This window comes from Crocuta crocuta, unplaced genomic scaffold, assembly GCF_008692635.1.
Source record: "Crocuta crocuta isolate KB4526 unplaced genomic scaffold, BGI_CrCroc_1.0 scaffold258, whole genome shotgun sequence".
NCBI lineage: Eukaryota > Metazoa > Chordata > Mammalia > Carnivora > Hyaenidae > Crocuta > Crocuta crocuta.
Genome location: NW_027532842.1, coordinates 1,854,799 through 1,864,238, shown reverse-complemented (window position 1 = coordinate 1,864,238; position 9,440 = coordinate 1,854,799). Strand labels below are relative to the sequence as shown.

The 9,440-nt window shown below is 44.2% G+C and overlaps 1 protein-coding gene and 1 pseudogene across 3 annotated transcripts in view; both read left to right on the top strand.

Moving 5' to 3' along the window:
- Positions 1-2,761, top strand: part of LOC144216078 (histone H2AX-like) — a 14,119-nt pseudogene extending 11,358 nt beyond the window's left edge.
- The window catches only part of MTUS2 (microtubule associated scaffold protein 2), a 376,214-nt gene that overhangs the window by 79,836 nt on the left and 286,938 nt on the right, over positions 1-9,440 (top strand). The gene's annotated exons all lie outside the window — the stretch shown is intronic.

Genomic DNA, 9,440 nt, shown 5'->3' with positions numbered 1-9,440 from the left:
ATTGCTGAGGGGGCCACCGGTACTTAGAAATCATCTGTAGACACGGCCAGCACTGATAAAGATCCTATTTCTGAGCTGGCATTGTGGTCTATTGTGAGACAATTAGGACTGGTTGCATCTCTTTCTGCATGATGTAATGTATTTTGTCAAAGTTGGAACACGTTGAAACTATGAACTTGGGCAGTTCCTTGAATTGTTTGGATTCGGAGACACTTGAAGATCTAAAAATAACTTCACAGGGAGAGAAATATTATCAGGCATTTCTTCTTTTGGAAGGAGGTCTATTCATTCTGTCTCCTGATTTTTGGGAAATCGTGTGTCCGGTTCTAGTCCCAGGGGAACCCAGTGTGATCAGACAGGGGAGGCCAGCGTTCTGTCTTCCAAGGATCCTGTCCAGTCCTTGTGCATCCCTGCACCTAAGAGAGAAGGGCTTGGCACCAAAAAGAGATGTAGGAAGCTGAACCAAAGGGGATCATTACAGCTTTAGAGGGACACTCTCAACATAGGACTGAGAAGGCAGGAGGAGGGGTTGTAGTTACACAGAGGAGGGCAAAGAAAGGCTCAGGATATGGAGGTGGTCTGGGTTTGAACTTGAATCATCCAATGGGACATTAAGCAATCATATCCCCACCTGAATGTAAGCTTTGTGCACTAATCGCCCCCTCAGGGTGAACAGGGGTGGATATGATTGCCACACAAAGCCTAGAAGAGAGCCAGGATGTTATGTTGAGTTTCCCCATCCTAACACCAGCTTGGGCTGGCTTTGGTCTCATAGGCCTTAAAAGACCTCATAGAGCTTAGAGCCAGGCATTGTGGATGTTAATCCCAACTTTGTAAGACAAGACCTATGAAATCACCTTGTACTTTAGTCATTCCATGTGGAAAATGGGAATAATAATTTAATTCTTTTGTTATGCAGTGTAGTTTTAAATATTTTTAACCTTTATTTATTTTTGAGAGAGGGAGTGCAAGCAGGGAGGAGCCAAGAGAGAGGGAGACCCAGAATCCAAAGCAGGCTCCAGGCTCCCGAGGTGTCAGCACAGAGCCCAATGTGGGGCTTGAACTCATGAACCATGGGATCATGACCTGAGCCAAAGTCAGACTCTTAACTGACTAAGCCACCCAGGCGCCCCTATGCAATGTAGCTTTAAAGATGGGCATTACAGGGATGGCTGGGTGGCTCAGTTAACTGTCCAACTCTTGATTTCAGTTTAGGTCATGATCTCACGGTTCATGGGATTGAGCCCTGCAATGGGCTCTCCACTGACAGCACAGATCCTGCTTGGGATTCTCTCTTTCCCTCTCTTGCCTTCTCTCTCTCTCTTTCAAAGTAAGTAAAATTTAAAGATGGGCACTATAAATTCAAACTATTGAGACTACACCAAAATGAAAATTTTTGCACAGTGAAGGAAACTGGCAACAAAACAGTAAGACAGTCTACTGAATGGGAGAAGATATTTGCAAATGATATATTTGATAAGGGGTTAATACCCTGAATATATGAAAAGCTTATACAACTCAACATCAAAAAATAATCCAATTAAAAGGTGGNCAACCATTCTTATTTAGGACAAAATTACTTTCTTTTACCCTCAAAAAAATGTATTTTCATTTCTTACATCTTTTTTATGTATCTCTCAGTTTCCTATATACAGGATTGCTTTCCTTATTTTCCATTAGTCTTAAGTATACACTTAATAGAATTTTAACTTAGGAAACCTTAGTCTCCAATTGAGGACTTAGTAACCAATTGAGAGGTGTTTACACTAGAATTTTTGAACCAACCTCCAGTGGGCCCACGAACCAATTAAGCATAAACCATCTTTTTCAAAAGGTCCAAATAGTTTTACTTTTTCTGCAATAGAAGCTGAAAACTCAAACCTATGTTTAGTAATCATGCATTCTATCTGGATAGAGGGCATACAATTTAAGCCAGACATGTTTATGGGCCCACCGGACTTTTCTTAAGTCATCCCGTAGGCGCTGATCTTCAAACTCGTTAATCACCTGTGCTTGGAGTTTGGGAATGATGGGAGGGGTCATCCCAAACATGATTTCAAAAGGAGTTAATCCCATCTGGTAGGGGAGTTGTACACCCGATAGAGTGCAAAGGGGAGGAGAGCCACCCAGTCTCCGCCAGCCTCCAAGGTCAATTTAGTTAAGGTCTCTTTTAAGGTTCTATTCATTTTTTATCTGCCCTGAACTCTGGGGTCTGTATGCACAATGTAATTTCCAATTAATCCCCAGGGCCGTGGCTAAATTCTGGCTGACCTTGGACACAAATGCAGGTCTGTTGTCTGACCCTATCATCTGAGGAAAGCCATACCTTGTGAAGATGTCTTCTAGGAGTTTCTTGGCCATGATCTGGGAAGTTTCATGTTTGGTTGGGAATGCTCGGTGGGCCGTGATTCCTTAGCCCTTTGGTAGGTGTCCCTCTTCATCAAGGGCCGTTATGCCGAGCGAGTCGGCGCCAGCACCCTGGTGCACCTGGTGGCCGTGCTCGAACATCCCACCATGGAGATCCCAGAGCTGGCGGGCAACGGCCCATGACAACAAGATGCGGATCATCCCCCGCTACCTGCAGCTGGCCATCCGCAACGACGAGGAGCTCAAGAAGCTGCTGGGCGGCGTGATGATCGCCCAGGGAGGCATCCTGCCCAACATCCAGGCCGTGCTGCCACCCAAGAAGAACAGCGCCACCGTGGGGCCGAAGGCGCCCATGGGCAACAAGAAGGCCACCTAGGCCTCCCAGGAGTACTGAGGGGCGCCCGCACCACAGCCGGCCCCCCTTGCCAACGTCTTAGCCCTCGTTGACGGGAATTGCTGGAGACAAGGTTGAATCCCTGCATCTGGTGTCAGTGGTGTCTCATGCAGGCGATGTTCATCCGCCAGCCCTAAAGTGAGCACATGTATTGGCTGCCCAGCCTGGTCTAATACCCTAGTCCCTTCGGCCGAAAAAATGAATCTGAGCTCCCAGCTTGGTCAGCATATCGCGGCCTAGTAAGGGGTAGGGGCAATCTGGGATGACCATAAAGGAGTGGGGTACCCGTCCCACACCAAGGTCCACCGTTCTTCGGGTAGTCCATGGATACTGTTTTCATCCCTGTGGCTTCCTGGACCCAGGATGTCTTGTTTGCCCGGGGGCCAGCAGGTTGTAGGAGCACAGAATGTTGAGCCCCCAGTGTCCACTAGGAACTCGGTGGGCTTCCCCTCCATTTTTAGTTACCCTGGGTTTGGGGAGGGGTGCCGAACCCGTCTCCCCTAGTCACTGTCATCTCCCATTACTAGAATGGGAGCTTTCGATTTTCTCTTGGGACACTCCCTGGACCAATGCCCTTCTTCTTTACAGTAGGCACATTGGATTTTGCCCAGGCGGGGGCGTCCTTTAACCCTTTGGGAGTGTTTCTTACCTTCTCCTGAAGCCAGCTGTTTGAGGTGTCTTTTTCGGTCCTCTGGTTCAGCAGTCGCCACAAGCAGGATCTTGGCTAGACTTTGGTTTTGTCTTTTTTCAGCTCTTATCCGCTTATCCTCTGCACTTTCCCTATTACTGTACACCCTTTCTGCCACGACCACTAGATCTTGGAGGCTCTTTTCCCTAGACGTTCTAGTTTCTGAAGTTTTCTCCAAATGTTGGGAGCAGACTGATTGACAAAAGCCATGGCCACCGCAGCTAAGTTTGCTGGGGGCCTCTGGATCTATAGGGGTGCACTGGCGGAATGTCTCTATTACTCTCTTAAGGAATGCTGCGGGGCTTTCCTCTGGTCCCTGACTGACAATGTAGGCTTGCGAGCCGCAGCCTTGAGACCTGCCAACAGAGTCTGGCGGTAGACTAAGAGACTCTCCTTACCTTCAGCCAAGTTGTAGTTCCAGTCTGGCCATGCCAGGGGAAACCCAGCGTCATTTTGAGCCTGGTCAGTAGTGGGAACTCCAGTGGGCCCAGGAACCAATTTTCTGGGTTCAGACTGGATTACTTTCCATTCCTCAGTACTGGACATGCCGGGAGCCACACTGGCCTCTCTGGATGGCAGTCACAGCAAGGAAATGGCAGTGTTTGCATAGCTTCAGCCATGAGAAATGAAAACTGGTATCTCCTTCTGCTACTACTGGCTCGTGTTGGAAATAAGCCTGCTGGTATTGACCAGGCCTCATAATATTTCATATTAGACCCATATTCTGAACACAGACTGAATACAGATACCTCATAAGGAAAAGTATATTCCTGCCTTTTCAAAAGAGACTTTAGATGAAAGCTCTGTGGGCAGTTGTCAAAAGGCTCTTCCTATGGGCCTTGCAGACCCGAGACTTAGACAATAAAGGGGGTTAAGAACACAAGTTACAATTGAGCCTGGCCCCGAGACCAAGAGCTTAATTTAAAGTTAAGGTACAGATAAGGGCAGAACATAAGTTATTACATATATTTTTGCTAACTGCTGAAGCATAGCAGTCTTTTCCTCAAGGCCTATATTCCATAAACATTTTTTCTTATACTGGCAGCTGGGATGAGGATAGATAAGAGTAACTAAAACATAACCCAGGCGCAAAGACTGACATATTTATGGCCCCCATTGTGCTTGCACATTCAGCATCAAGGAAAAGGCTTCCTCAAGCAATTTAGGAACAATCCTAATATATATTTTATAAATAATTAGCCCCTGTAAAAATTCTGTCTTCTGATGTCATATTATCATTGAACCTTAAAATAAAGACACCAAAACCCGACAGGACAGAAATGCCTGCCTGGTGATCAGAAAGAATCTCGGGGCTCTCTCACTCTCTCTCTCGCCGACACCGTCCATCCTTCAGGGACCCCTGGACCTGTCAGAGCCGGCGCGGCCTCCGACATGAACAGAACCTGCAACAATTACTGGCAGTCATCCCAGGTGGCTGATGAGTGAACAGAACAGTTTCTAAGGAGTTAATAATGGCACGGGGATTCTCCGAGAATGGAGCGTTTTGAGACTTCTAATTGTACAGATTATTTGTGGCGAAGGGCCAGTAACGGTGGGGCTGGTTGCCCTGATCATCAAGGGGCCTGTAGCTCTCAGGGGCAAGACAGTTGAGTCCAGTCCCTCAGGTGTCATTCCATAGCGGCTTCGGGTCCCTTGGGCGGGGCCCATTTCCCCAGGGCCGCTGGGTCCGGTGGGGCAGGGGGCGCCGGTGGTTCGGGTGGCGCCTTTGTTCCTCTTGCTGGGCCCTGTGGAGGAGGTTGCCTAAGGAGGGGGAGAAGTTAATTTTTCCTCCGTTCTGCCCTGTAAGAAAGGGTAGAGCGGCCCAGAGGGTTTAGTTTCCTTTTTCGGCGGCTCCAAAGCCCGGGAGGGCGGGTGCTTTTCAGCCACCGCCAGGATGTCAGGTTTCTGTGGAGGCAAGAAATTTTTAATCCAAGGGGGTGGGTTATCAACCATATCAGCCGAAACCATGATGTCCGGTGGCCATCTCACATTGAAAGTGGGCCATTCTGTGCTGCAGTAAGTTTAAAATGGACCCTTCCTAACAATCACTGAGAGGTTATGGACTAACATTAAGTCTAGGGGTTCGGATGAAGTCTGTCTCATAACGTCAGTCTCAGTCACAAGGTAATAAACACCAACAGAGAAAATCGACAATTCGACACAGACATACACAGAGAGAGAGACCGATAACAGAGTTCGCTGCGCACAGACACAGACACACAGAGACCGATAACAGAGTTCGCTGCGCACAGACACAGAAGGCTAGCCAACAGAAAAAGACGCCGGCCTCACGCCGGTTCGCGGTAGCGACCCGCTCCGTCTTTTTACCAGATGGGCCAAAAAAGACCCCAGATGGGCCGTAAAAGACCCCAGATGGGCTAACTAGCCCCAGATGGGCGCTGGAGGACGTCTCCTCGGTCCCGACTGACCGCTCTATAGCGCGTCCGCCAGAGCCAATACAGTCACTGATACAGATTCCGCGCGGCAGAAACCGAAACAAACAGATAGACAGAAACCGACGCTGAGACAAACAGATAGACAGAGCCGGCTCACTTACCGATTGGTCGTAGGAACAACCCGTTGACTTGGGGTCTGGTGGGTCTGGGGGGAAAATCCCGGACGAGCCCCCAAATGAAACGCCCAGAGTTCGAGAGACCCCAAAAACAGACCACCAGAGACCAGAGTCAAAGCCAATCGGCAAGGGTCGTGTATTTGCAGGTTCGAACCTGGACCTCCGCGCACTCCGTCGCCGGTGACGCTGAGAGGCCCCGAACAAAGTCTTTGTAGCCTTTTTANTGGCTCTTCAGTGGCAGAGGACCTGAATAGGCATTTTTTAGAGGAAGTTATACAGGTGGCCAACAGACACATGAAAAGATGTTCAACATCACCAACCATCAGGAAAATCCAAGTCAGAACCACAATGAGATATCACCTCACACCTGTCCGAATGGCCAAAACCCAAAACCCAAGAAACAGCAAGTGTTGGTGGGGATGTGGAGAAAAAAGATCTCTTGTGCACTGTTGGTGGGAATGCAGCTCTTACAGCCACCTTGGAAAACAGGTTCCTTGGAGGTTCCTCAAAAAAATAAAAAAACAGATTTACTATATGATCCAGTAATTCCAGTGCTAGGTATTCACCCAAAGAAAACAAAAACACTGAGGTGCTTTGGTAACTTACTTGGTTGAGTGTCCAACTTCGGCTCATGATCTCACAGTTCGTGGGTTCAAGCCCTACGTTGGGCTCTGTGCTGAGAGCTCAGAGCCGGGAGCTTGCTTCAGACTCTATCTCTGTCTTACCGGCTCGTGCCCACTGTCTCTCTCAGAAATAAAATAAAAAATTTTAAAAAAAGAAAACAAGAACACTAATTTGAAAAGATATATGCACCTCTGTGTTTATTGCAGCATTATTGCAAGTTTATTGCAGCATCAATGGAAGCAACCCAAGGGTCAGTCCATTGATAGATGAATGGATAAAGAAGGTGTAGTATATATACATACACATATACTATACAAAGTGGAATATTATTTGACCATAAAAAAAGACTAAAATCTTGCCATTTGCAATGATACTGATGGTCCTAGACAGTATAATGCTAACTGAAACAAGTCAGTAAGCGAAGGACAAATGCCATATGATTTCAAGTCATATGTGGAATTTAAAAAATAAAACAGATGAACAAAGAAAGTAAAAAAACAGATTTAAATTTAGAGAACAAATTGGTGGTTGCCAGAGGGGGTGGTGGATGGGTAGGGGGATGGGTGAAATTGATGAGGGGGATTAAGAATACACACCATATGAGCATTGTACACCTGAAGCTAATATAACACTATATGTTAATTATGGTTGAATTAAAAAAAAAAAGAAAAAATGGGTACTACAAGAAAACTATGAGCCAATACCCTGGTGATGATAGTTACAAAAATCGTTAACAATATACTAGCAAATGGAATTAAAGAGCATATTAAAAAAAGACCATACAGCCTGAGCAACATACCCAACATATGGTTCAACATACCCAAATCAATAATTGAGATATACCACATTAACATAATGAAGGATAAAAATTATAAGATTATTTCAATAGATGCAGAAAAAGCATATGAAAAATTCAGCATCCATTTGTGATTTAAAACTCTCAACAAATTATAAAAGGAATGTACCTCAACATAATAAAGGCCATGTTTGGCAAGCCCACAGCTGGCATCATACTCAGTGACAAAAAGGTAAAAGCCTTTCCTTTAAGATCATGAACAAGACAAGATACTCACTCTTGCCATTTCTATTCAACTTAGGACTGAAAGTCCTAGCCATGGTAATTAGGCAAGAAAAAGAAATAAAAGGTGTCCAAATTAGAAAGGAAGAAGTAAAATTATCTATTTGCAGATGGCATTCTATCATGTATAGAAAGCCCTGAAGATTTCACCAAAAAAACTGTTAGAACTAATGAATGAATTTAGTAAAATTACCATATACAAAATCAATATAGAAAAACCAGGTCATTTTTACAAACTAATAACAAACTATTCCTAAAAGAAAAATTAAGAAACCAAACCCATTTACAACACCATCAAAAACATTAAAATACTTTTTAAATTAAATGTAACCAACTTACTTAACCAAGGAGATGAAAGATCATGAAAGATGAAGGATGTAAACTTATAAGACACTGATGAAAGAAATTGAAGAAGATACAAATAAATGGAAAGATATTCCATGTTCATGGATTGGAAGAATTAATATTATGAAAATGTCCATGTTGCCCAAAGTGATCCATAGATTTATTCTGATATCTATCAAAATCCAGTGACATTTTTGTCAGAAAAAGAAAAAACTATCCTAAAACTTGTGTGGAACCACAAAAAGATCCCAAATAGCCATGCAGTGTTGAGAAAGAAGAACAAAGCTGGAGGCATTTGATTTCAATTTGACTTCGTGATTTCAAGCTATATTACAAAGTTATAGCAGTAATAAACATAGTATGTTAATGGCATAAAACAGACACTCATGTACCTATGATCAATTAATTTAGGGCATAGGAGCCAAGAATATACAATGGGGAATGGATAGTTTCTTCAATAAATGGTGTTGGAGAAACTGGACCCCTATCTTACACCATACACAAAACTCATCTCAAAGTGGATTAAAGACTTAAGTTTTATGACTGTCTTACGTGTGAAACAACAAAAGAAAAATTAAGTGTTCTATCTTAAACTAAAAAAAAAAAACCCTTCTGCATAGCAGAGGAAACTATCAACAAAATGGAAAGGCAGCCCATGGAACTTAATTGCTACCACATGTCTCATGAGGGGTTAATATCCAAAATATGTATGGAACTCCTCTTACTCAATAGCAAAAAACCAGAAACCCAATTGGAAAGTGGACAAAGAATCTGAATAAACATTTTCTAAAGTCATACAGATGACCAACAGGTATATGGAAAGGTAGTTAACACCATTAATCAGGTTAATACAGTCAAAACCACAATGAGATATCACTTCACACCTATCAGGATGGCTTTTTTTCAAAAAAGCAAGAGGGACACCTAGGTGGCTCAGTTGGTTAAGCATCTGACTTCGGGTCAAGTCATGATCTCACAGTTTGTGTTATCAAGCCCTGTGTCTGGCTGTGCACTGACAGCCCAGAGCCTGCTTGGGATTCTCTCTGCCCCCCTCTTGGAACCCCCCCCCAAAATAAATAAACATTTTTTTATAAGGATAAGAGATGACTAATGCTGGTGAGCATGTGAAGAAAGGGAATGGATCTCTTGTGTGCTATTGATATGAATATAAACTGGTACAGCCACTAAGGAAGAAGTATGGATGTTCCTCAAGAAGTTAAAAATAGAGCTACCATTTGACTTAACAATCCTACTTTGGGTATGTATCCAAAGAAAATGTGAAGGCAATATCAAAGAGATACCTGCACTCCCATGTTCATTGCAGAACTATTTATAATAGCCAAGATATAGAAACAACCTAAGTGTCCATCAA